A 10,989-nucleotide genomic window follows, 5' to 3' on the forward strand; every position below is an offset into this window, starting at 1 on the left:
ATCCTGTGCAATATGCTCTAGGTGACCCTGCTTGAGCAGGGGGGTTGGACTAGATGATCTCCAGAGGTCCCTTCCAACCTCAGCGATTCTGTGATTCTGTGAAAAGGCTGAAATAAACATGGATATTTAGATCAAGTAAGTATTTAAGAAATAGATCCATATCTGTGTTTCCTCCCTGCTTTACCTAAAATGTTACCTCTGGTTTTCCAAAATCAACTTTTCCTTCTGCGAATTAAGAATTCTTCAAAACGTATATTATGACCTTTCTTTTTAGTTCAGAAAACAAAATATTCTTAAACTTGCAATTATTTTGTAATAGAACATATTTTGTTGCAAATTTACTGATCAGTTTAGAACTCTTCCTTTGTTTTCTTGGACAGCCATTTCTGAACTGAAGTTTGCTTTGCTCCTAATAAAAGAACAGGTATTAAAATGAAAATGTGCTTTTTGTAATTTTGAAAAAGTAAGTTCTTTGACCCATTGCCTGGATAATTTTGAAAAACTCTTAGATTCTGAATAGAAATTTGTGGACTACAAAGCAGGCAGAAGTAAACAATTCAGTGAAGACTTAGTGGGCAGAAAAGACACTGGTCACCTCAGAATTTGCACATAGGTCAAAGCCTTGTGACTTGCACTACATCCAGATATACTAGATCAAAGCACAGATCAACACTGTCACCTTGTTCAATCTTTAAAGTCTTAGCAAAATTCTATAAATTAAATCTATCAAAATGATAGATCAGCACTGCCCATGATTTCTTTTTAAATAAGGTATTTACTGTGGCCACTACTGCAGACATATTTTGACAGAAGCTCCTTTGTTTACCACCACATTGTCAGCATAATTCCTGGGCAGGTTCCTGGGCAATATCTCTGTAGATATTACCAAGCACAATGAAAGTATAAAAAATATAGAAGCCTGTGATCATATAAAGCACACTGTACTGTTATTATATTCTCAATTTTTACTACATAAGAGAGAATGCTAATATATTCAACTGAAAGGAAAAATTACTCACTTGCTTTTAAGAGCATGTCCTGAACTTTAAAGAGGACATTAACTAGGGGCTTCAGATATTCAAATTTCTCTTTTGGAAAATTAGTTTACTAAGAAAACAGAAATAATTTTCAACAATCTAAGAGTCGAGGCTGCTTCAACAGTCAAACTTGCAGGTCAGCCACATTTGCAGGTTCTGAATAATATAATATGAATCAGTCTGGAGTTAGCTACAAATGAGATTTTTTCGCAAGATTAAAAGGGAGTTGTAATACCATAATGATTTAGAAGAGCAGGGCTACGCTGCACTCACTGAAGTGGAATTGTAGACAATTAGTCAGAGGCTGCAATATACTCGGAGGTTCACTAGTCAATTCTGGGTACCACCGTTCTACACGCATCCAATTAAAGCAAACAGCTGTTTCATTTCAGCACTGATGAAAAGCAATACTCCTGTAGCACTCTCAACTTCACCTTTAGAAAAAAAAAAAAATTAATGGAGAAACCACAAGCATCTCCCCACTCTTCTTCAAAACTACACATCTCCTGATGTTAAGGATCTTCTCCCAATGTAGTTCTACTACCAGAAGTAAGCATATATACAAAAATCTACTTGCATGAAAATTACCCCTTACAATCTGAAGAAGAAGAGAGATATTAAGAGACTGGCATCCTCTATAAAATGACTTTCAAGTTTTAACAACCTGGAAAAGAAAAAGCAGAAGACTTATCAGCTCAGGATGCTTTAACATCAGCAAACTTTCTAGGTGGCCAGAGTTTATTTTTATGTGTAGATTATGAGCTTAAGATATTGCCTGTTTCAGCACTGCTGTCCTTAAGGAGCTGCCTGGACAAAGCACAGACATTGTCAGGCATGGAAACAAGAGCCAGGGATCAGCAGCCATTACAGGCAAGCCAATCACTACCCAGACAGACAAGCACCAACCCCATCAACCCAACACAACACCTTTTTCTCTTCTGCTTCACAGATAGAACAATAAAGCTTAGAGAAGCAGGCCTGCCTTGCACAGCAAGGGAATGGATGAAAAGCTCAAGTCTCTATCCCAGAATCTCACTAACCACATTCAGCTTTCCTTTCCAGTGAAAAGAAAAACAATAGTTTCAAAAACTAGTTTTAAAGCTGTGTTTATAATTCCCTAGGAAAAAAAAAAAAGACCAATGTTAATAATAATAAATTAATAAATACAAAGTGTCTGTCAATTACACAAAAGAGGAAAAATATCTAAGCTTTTTTTGCCCTCCCTCTCCATTTTTTGCACTCTGATTCTAAAATCAATAAGCTAATTGACTGCCCATTATAGTCTGGGGAAAGTACATAAGAAAATTCTCCCATAAGGCAGGGAGTGAATTTAGATCACTGTAACGATTGCAAAGGAATTCCCTTGCAGACACATGTTCCAGAAGGATCCATTTTATTTTCATTAATACAGTTGTCCATAGAAGAAATTAATGGAAAGCAGCTGGAGTATAATAGCCATCCTGGTCAGACTTCTCATACAATAAAGAACCTAAACATGCTTGCGACATACTATTCTGCACTCTAGTGAGCATTAGAAGGGATCAATTAAACAAATACATATATTAAAATAATACCATACCAGCCTTCCTGACAAAGCAAAGGAAAGTAAAGTTACTGTCTTAGTGAAAGACAATGACTATGAAATGTTTTATGAAAAAAACTTAATCCTGGTCTAGAGGCCCACCACCTTCTGGTTTGCTATTGCAGAGAGCAGCAATTCAGGAGAGAAGGGAAGATGCTGACCATTTTGCATGGAAATATTCTGCTCACAACATCAGGCCGAAGCCAATACTTAAAACCTTATAAAAACTGTTTGTAAAACAAAATGATCAGCAATTCAATTTAAACAAGTGTTGATACTTGTAGTATGCTTACAGGGTTCAGCCTGAACACATTTGAAGAAAAACATTAACTCTGGAGCATGACAACTTCATGCTATTACTTCAGCTATTAACAAACAAGGTTTGTACCGCTATACCAGAAAATAATATTTCTCTCCACCACCTGCACTAAAGATAGTTTCCAGCCAAAGGGCAATCACATCTGGGAATCACATTTAAACTGCTGAAGTCCTTTCCTTCAATGCAGGTGAGAGACACCTAGGTAAGGGCTGAGGAAATGGAAACAGTGTTTATAATAGGTAGTTTCTTCTTAGGTAGAGCAAACATTATAGGATGAAATCCATGCTCAAACACAGGCAAAGCTAATTGTAACTCTACTTAAACTTTACCTAAAGGTAATTGTAAGTTTTCCTTAAAAAAAGCTTGAAGTGGAATCTTTCTTTGACACATAAACCAAAGAATTAAAAACACTTAAAACCACCTAAAGAAAAGTCTAAGTAAAAAAATCCCCACAACCCTCCAAACACATATATGTCATTAGGAGAACTTATTATTGGAACAAACAGACCATAAACATACTCTGAGCACTCCTCAAGATTTACTAAAAGCATTCAGCAGCAAGGGAAGTTTCTCGTTTGACAAATAAGCCATCAAAATCCAACCTTGACCTAATGCAACTTTCAACCAATACAACCAAAGTTGCCTGATTTATATATATATTTTTTAATTTCTCTGAGCAATTTACAGAAGATAACTGCACACATATAAAAGAGTATTTTTAACCAATTTTCGAATTTCAAACTACATAAAATATTTATCATGTAATGTTTATTTACATCTTCTGGCTTTAGAAACACACCGACATTCTAGAGACTGAAAAAAATCTGTATTTGTATTTCAAATAAAATAATAATGGTATAGAACTTACAGTTTGAGCTTCACTGAGTTGCCCCACAGTGGGTCCCTTTTCATCTTTTCAAAACCAGCACTGATGGCACATTTAATAAAGATTTTGCTGTTAAAAAATATAATGCACTCTTCTATCAGGAAACCATACTGTCGAACATATAAATTAGATGTCAATAGAAGTAGATGCTCCCTCCTGACAAAGAAATTAGCAGAATACAAATTAAAATTGATAGTTTGTTCATGGACCATGTAACTTTAGGCAAAGTTTTAACACTGAGCAACACATATACATTTTAAATAGATTAAGCATACTAACATTTTACCAACAAATTACCTAAACATGCCAAGTTGCATTCAGGTGTAAGTTTGGCTAAGGATATCTACTTGATTTCAGCTATGGATTTCTTATGTAAAAAAAGTTGACTTATATCAGGCAAAGAAACAACATAATGACAACAGAATGAACAGGTAATAAAAATAAGTTTCCTCACTTGTCCTTTCACTTTGTTCCTCATTGCAATTCTTAACCATCTTGAAAACGTTCTCATATCCATGCTGGTCACGAAAAGATTCATTCCATCATATGGGGAATTAGGCAAAGAAATCCTGGTACATTCAAATCAGAATATATTACTTACTGATAAATCATTAATTTTAATGCTCTAATTATGCTAGAAGACTGCACTTCTGTTCATTAAAGCAGCTGAAAGTCTTAAACTACTGTGTCCACAGTGGAGATAAGTTAGATCCATTCAAAGCCTGACTTCATTCCAGTGTACATACATATTAACCTAGAGCTCAGTTTCCTAATAGCAGAGTGATGCTTTCAAACAAATCAATTAAAATCAATTAAAAAGAAAAAAATGATGAAAATACACACCTATACCAGAAACAGAAATTTAAACAAATATTCTGACATACTCCTAAATTGGCTGGTTGATGGCCCAGTTTCTTTAAAGCAATCTTCTCAAGAAACAGAGAAACCTGTCTCCAGCATTGCACCTAATCACGGTCCATTTCTCCAAAGCATTAAAAATGGTGATCAAAACATACAGGGCATTTAATATAAGCAAGAACTTTACAAAGAGGATCTAAATTTACAAAATGAAGGGCAGGCTGCAGGCAGAGAACACTGTTCACCCCACTCTCAAACACATGGCTTCACCAAAGCTGCACAAAACTGCCAAAACCACAGAAGGAGAGACTGAAGAGCCATTCAGCAATTTTACAGAGCGTTTTAACTCTGAAATATAAATTCAGTCCAGGACAGGAAGACAAGACTGAAGTGTAACTGATAGCAGTGTAACACTACATTCTTTCCTCTACTTAAATTTCTGCTTTCTGAATTGGACTGTGTAACAAATGCATGAAAATACAAAGGTTATTTCCAGATATGTTCCCGTGGGTTTTTTTGTTTTTGTTTTAAGTCTTACAAATGGAGCAAAACAAGCATGTATTTAAATAGAAGCACAGACACAACAGCAGCTAACAAAACCAAACTGAAACCCAATCACAGTGTTCTCTAGTTCAATTCCTACAACAAGAAGGTTTGCATTTTGGTTCAAGTTCCCTCTCTAAAACCACAATGTAAAGAAAGGAAGAAGAAAAAGGAAATGCCTCTCAGCAGATTTTTCTAAATAAGAGTAGCAACAGAGACAGTTTGGGTCCCTTTTGCATTCTTCCATTTCTGTTCGCAGCTAGTAACAGAACAGGCTACTTACACAATTTGTTATTTAATGTGAAAATCTATACTCAACTAGAGACAAAGCACTTTTAAAAACACTTAAAGCATCTTCTCTGCTCTTTTCCTTCTCCCACTCAGTGTTATTTTCGCTGATTGGTCAGAGGGCTTTTTCTATTTCAACAGTTTTAACTAAGGTCCTGGTTTTTTAAAAAAATTATTTTAAAGTGCAAGACACTGACTCACTTATCTCGATACACTCGCTTTATGTAATCCGTTCTGCTTGGGGTTTTTCCCCCCACCCCACTTTTGTGATCTTTAAGCCTTGTGCGTGGCCTGTAGCATAGATGGATTCTTTTGTCAGAAAAGAAAACTTGCTTTGAGTAAGAAACCAAAACTTCGTCCATCAAGTACAAAGTTCAAGAGTGCAAAACCAGTGCAAACAGGTCCCAAGTAGATGATTGGGAAGTAAATACAACCTTCAGAAAGAGAAGAGCCCTGCTAGCTAGGAAAGGCTCAGAGACTCTCCTCCACCTGTCGAGAGCAGTGGAAGTTAACCTGCAGTGGCAGTTGACTGCTGTTTGACAGGCGACAGAAACCATCAAACTCCACATCATGTGATTTCCTTTTAAGCTGGGAAGTTGCTTTTCTTAGAGGCTCTCCCTACAGGTGAGCACAAGCTCCCAGAAAGGCTCGCTCTCCAAGACAGGCAGATCTCCTGCCAGCTGCACATGATTAAAGCAAGGAGGTAGGACGAGGAAAGACAGAATATGCACAGCGACTAGTAAGTGCGTTCTCCAGCAGCAGGCTCTGCTTGCCAAGAACTACTGCTTTCGTGCTCCTCTTTCACTGTTCTTTCTCCCATTGCCGGATTTTTTTCAGATGCAGCTAGAACTATAGCTGAGCACTCTCACCACTAGCTTTTCTGTAAGCCAGATAGGTTTTTTACGAGCTAGGTTTCTATGAGCTATCCCTATCCTTAAGGTATTCCCACCACGCATCCGTATTCCTCCCATGATTCGCTAAATGCCTCCACAAGGACTCCAAACACCTTCCTTCTTGCTGTGTACAGAGGATCAGAGCTTGCGACATAGTAAACATGGGCAGCCTTGGGATTCTGGAGGCTGCAGATATGCCACCTGATAGGCTAGAAAAGCAACAGGCAGCTATTTTCTTTGTTTAGGTGGAGAGGCTTGTTTTGTCAAAAAAAGACGACAACAGTATCTGCAGTATTTCTTTGCAGCGTTAGGGGAGCCTAGAGACAGCAAGTCCTTTCACAGCTTCCCTCCTACACTCTTGGTACCCTCCCTACAGCTCAAAGTCCTGCACTAGTATTCTGTAGCAAGGGTTATGCACACTTTCAGACTCATTTTTAATGAGGGAACGTTTCCACGAGGCAGAGCTCTCCAAGTGCCCAGGTAGCCCCCTGGAGCCGATTCCACCTAGCTCTGCTGCTTTGCGGTGACACACGTCTAGTTCCCAGAGCAATGCAGAAAGCTGGAACTAATGAGATCAGACTATGGTTATGTTAGTATTTCTGTAGTTTAACACCTGCAGTTAGTACTACTGCTTAAAACTGTATTTCTGCTCCATGTTATAAACAGCAAGAGCAAAGTATTTGCAAAGAGAAAAGAGAATTCCTGCCCAATCAAGCTGTGGCTTGCTCACACTATGTTTCCAGAGACTCTATCCAAAGGTCAGGTTAAAAGGGAGTGAATAAAGGTAACACCTCTCTGTAAAATTAGAGCTCTGTCAGAGCAGTCGGCAAAACAGAAAGGCCTTTCGCATCTTCTCCAGATGTACATTTGTACCTCTGATCAGCCTTCTGACAGCAGTGCCTGTACCTGTAATTCAAGATTTGCTGTGTCTCTGAAGCATTGTTCATAGTTTGTAGTCTTTTACAAACTGCAACTCTGGCAAGATTTAGCAGAGAAGCTAAGAAATAGTTTAAAGCACAAAACATTCGAAGCTGATAAAAAAAGGAAAAAATGACAACATAAAGCTGAGCAAGATTTTCCTAATGAGGTTAATTTTAATACTGCTGTATTCTGCTATACGGGTGTTTCCTCTTTCTCATTAGGATATACTTTTTTTTTTTTAATTTTTCTGTGACTGGGACCTGGCTAATGGGTGAGCATTTATTTTAGTACCTGGAGGATGAGCAAGAGTGCAGCAGCAAGTACATGGCAGCAAGGGTGAGGAGTGGTTCCATCAGAATGGGATAATACTGGAAAAAGAGGAGTATTACTGGAGATCACAGGTGATGGTTACTACCACAGGCATAAAGAGGCAGGTGGCCTTATGGCCACCTTCATCTAGCTGCTGCTGAAAACTCTAAATGTGGCTGGGACTGAAGGGAGCTGGCTCTCAGCGACTCAGACTCCAGAGCATGAATCTCCAGGCCTAGGCAGACACCTCGCAGGGCTTCTGCTGTGTGACCAGGTCCTGGTTCAGGCACTTCTACATATGAAGCCTTCTCTGCTCTACAGTCTCCTCTTGTGTCTACTACACAGAACAATTCAAAGCTAGCACTGTCCAGCCAACTTTCTGCAGTATATTCTTTTCCTACCTGAAGGTCTGTTACAAGTCCTTCAGAAGTCTGTTATGCAAACAGGGCTGCGCTCTGGCGATCCCCAGCTGCCATATCTTTGGTGACAGGTCTCTCTCAATTCCCAGTTCTGGTAACTCCAAATGAAGGTTTGTTGCACACTAGGATGAAGCTGAAGCCTGAGAAACCTTTGCACTTCAGCATAGGCCCAAATACAGAAACAGAAAGAAGATTCAGGTTTGCAGAAAGCATTTGCAAGAACAGGTCACAGATGAGAAGAAAATGACTGCTGGAGCATCAGAGCACAATGTGTGCTGGAACATAAGCCAGGTTTTTCAACAAGGTGATATCTAGTTGCCAGCGACCTCAGAACAGCAGAGGACACATCAGAAAGCCAGGGATCCTGGTTGGAAAAGGACATAAAGCAGTTTGTAAACTGTGCTGGTGGTCCACGCACAACACCACTCGGAAGTAATTTCTCATACAAAGATATGTGAAACCTAATACACTTACCAACTTACATTGATTCAAGTTGCATCATACCAGTACAACTTTAAAAAAAAAAAAAAAGGGAAGCAGGAATCCAAACTACATTAGGGAAGCAAAACAGGAATGATCGCTTATTCATGCAGACAGATCCCAAAATAATCCTAAATATTTGGGGGGGGGGGAGGAAATCCACTGGATCAGGTCCTAGGCTGGAAACTACATTATGCGAATCTATCAGTACAATTCTATCTACTTCATATGTTTAAATTCACTCCCATTTCTGAGGCCACTAGGCTAGCTGAACATAGCACATACACAGCTATTACATTAAAAAAAAAAATCTTCATGAAAACCACAGACAGATGACCTCATCCAGATCCAGGTATATCAATAAAAAAGGGTACTGCCTCCAATTTACTGTGAATACATACTTGATAAAGACTTAATCCTATCAAATTACCTCCAGAAAGCAATACACATGAGTTTACCTCACATGGCTTTAAAAAAAAAAAAAAAAAAAAAGTCAGCCAGGTCAACTTAAATAGCTGTAAATGGTGGTTTGAACTAACAGATTTTCTGAGATGGAACATGGATCAGTTATATAAACCATCCTGCTGGTAGATCAAAATTCCCAGTGGAGTCATGAGAAGAAGCAGCCGGAGAACTTAACCTCTTCCACAATCACAGCTGGATTCAAGAGAAAACATGGCCGTATTTAATTCTGAGAGGCAGTGTAACATAATGCATTAACGGCCCTCCTGACATTTTTTATAGTAGCAAAACCTACTTGTTTAGACAAAGGCAGCAACTTTCTAAAACTCAAGATTAATAATCTAGAACTTTTACCAGAGCTAAATACACACAAAAGTCCATTTAAAATAGAAATATGGCTGATTATTTCAGTCATTTAGTATAGACTCCAGATCAGCACACAGGTAGGAGTCAAAAACAACAGGCCATGACACGCCTCAGAACTACAATCATCCTACATCCCTGTTTCAACATCTTCATACAGTAATCCAAGGCAACATAATTCTCTTTTGTAAATTGGACAAGGTCACAGCTAACGATCCACCTACACCACACAGTGAAACAGCTGTAAATACGCCATAGATGTTCCCTAAAACCATGCCCAGGCTAACATTTTTGTCACCTACTATTGCAATTTCATATTTGTAACACTCTAAGAATCTGGCTTCTCTCCCACATTAGTGCCTTCCTTAGGTGAAATGTACTGGTGTTAATACAATAGAGGGAGAGTTCTTAAAGAAATCGAGTGCAAACAAGAGCATGAAAAGCACAGGAAAATATCACACTAAAAAAAKAACACAAAAGGAGAAAGCCTATGAAGAAGGAATGAAAGCATTCTTAAGACATGCTTTGATGCTGCTAGATTTCCTTTGTAGGCTCTACGCACAGGTATAACCTACAGCAAGACTACCGCAACTTAAAAGCATTACAAACACATGACCCAAGCTAGCCCTGCCCTAGTAATGGTGACTACACCCCAAGTAAACCAGGGACTAACACTGTCATGATTTCAAATACTTCAGATTTCTCTGCTACTCTTTAATTTGCATCTGGTTTATATGTTAAGCTTATGCTCTCCAATCATATCCCAAGTCATATTATATAAAGCTTTTACTTCAGTGGCCAGTCCTGAAGCTAGGATTTGCCACTCAGTAAGGTGAAATGGATGAAGAGCAATTTCATTATCATCTTTGTTCTTCTGCTTCACCTGAAACCTTCTCCAAACAGCTTGTGTAGGATTTGTGTTTAAGTTCTGTATGAATTAGTCATTTTTTAACCGCAAGGTCCCAGCAGAAGCCTCACAAGAGTTGAGCAGCATACTAAACTCTGAACTCTCATACTAGACTCTAAAACATGCTGAGAGCCAGCATTCGAATTGTTCTTATTAGTTCAGAACAAGAGTTAAGGAATATACTGAAGAACAGCACTTCTTCCCTCTCCTTTTAGGTCGGGATCCTCTGAAGCCCCAACGACCTTACGGCGCTTCATTAGCAGAACTGCAGGATAAATCCCAAAGCGTATGTGAATACTTTGCTACACAGAACGTAACTTAAACAACCACTTTGTAAGCGTGTTTCTTTCGGCAGTTTTTGACTGTTCAAAATAAAGCCTTAAAGTACTAAATATCTTTTGATTTCGTTTTGAATGAAATTCCATATACGGTCAGTTTAAGTTCCCGGGTTCCACTCTCTGAGAAACGTGCTTAATACTGACACAGCGCTCGGCACGGCCGCGCACGGCAAGCAGGTGCCGCGTTTCCCCGGGCGTCAGAGCGGCGGCTCCTTCCACAACAGGCTCCGGGGCTGCCGGTGCCGCCGGCCGGGAACCGGCTCCCCCCGGAGGCCGCCGGGGAGGGGGAACGACTCGGGGGGTTCCGGGAGAGAAGCCGGGCGCCGCGGCCCCGCCGAGCTCGCCTGCGCAGGCCCAGGCCCAGGCCCAGGCCCAGGCCCAGGC

The 10,989-nt window shown here is 39.4% G+C and overlaps 1 long non-coding RNA gene across 4 annotated transcripts in view; it reads right to left on the minus strand.

The window, feature by feature from the left end:
* Positions 1 to 68: 68 nt before the first annotated feature.
* Positions 69 to 10,989, minus strand: part of LOC112960883 — an 11,731-nt gene continuing 810 nt past the window's right edge. Inside the window, exons 2-6 of one of the 4 annotated variants that reach the window (XR_003251876.1) lie at positions 8,038 to 8,419; positions 4,279 to 4,393; positions 3,807 to 3,980; positions 1,273 to 1,471; positions 69 to 107 (exon numbers count right to left, since the gene is read on the minus strand). This is a non-coding gene — a long non-coding RNA (uncharacterized LOC112960883). Of the gene's footprint in view, positions 108 to 1,272; positions 1,472 to 3,806; positions 3,981 to 4,278; positions 4,394 to 7,618; positions 8,012 to 8,037; positions 8,420 to 10,989 lie in introns of those variants that run through there. The other 3 variants (XR_003251877.1, XR_003251875.1, XR_003251878.1) reach the window with 3 other exon arrangements.

Source organism: Apteryx rowi, unplaced genomic scaffold, assembly GCF_003343035.1.
Source record: "Apteryx rowi isolate R43461 unplaced genomic scaffold, aptRow1 scaffold_1233, whole genome shotgun sequence".
Classification (NCBI taxonomy): Eukaryota; Metazoa; Chordata; class Aves; order Apterygiformes; family Apterygidae; genus Apteryx; species Apteryx rowi.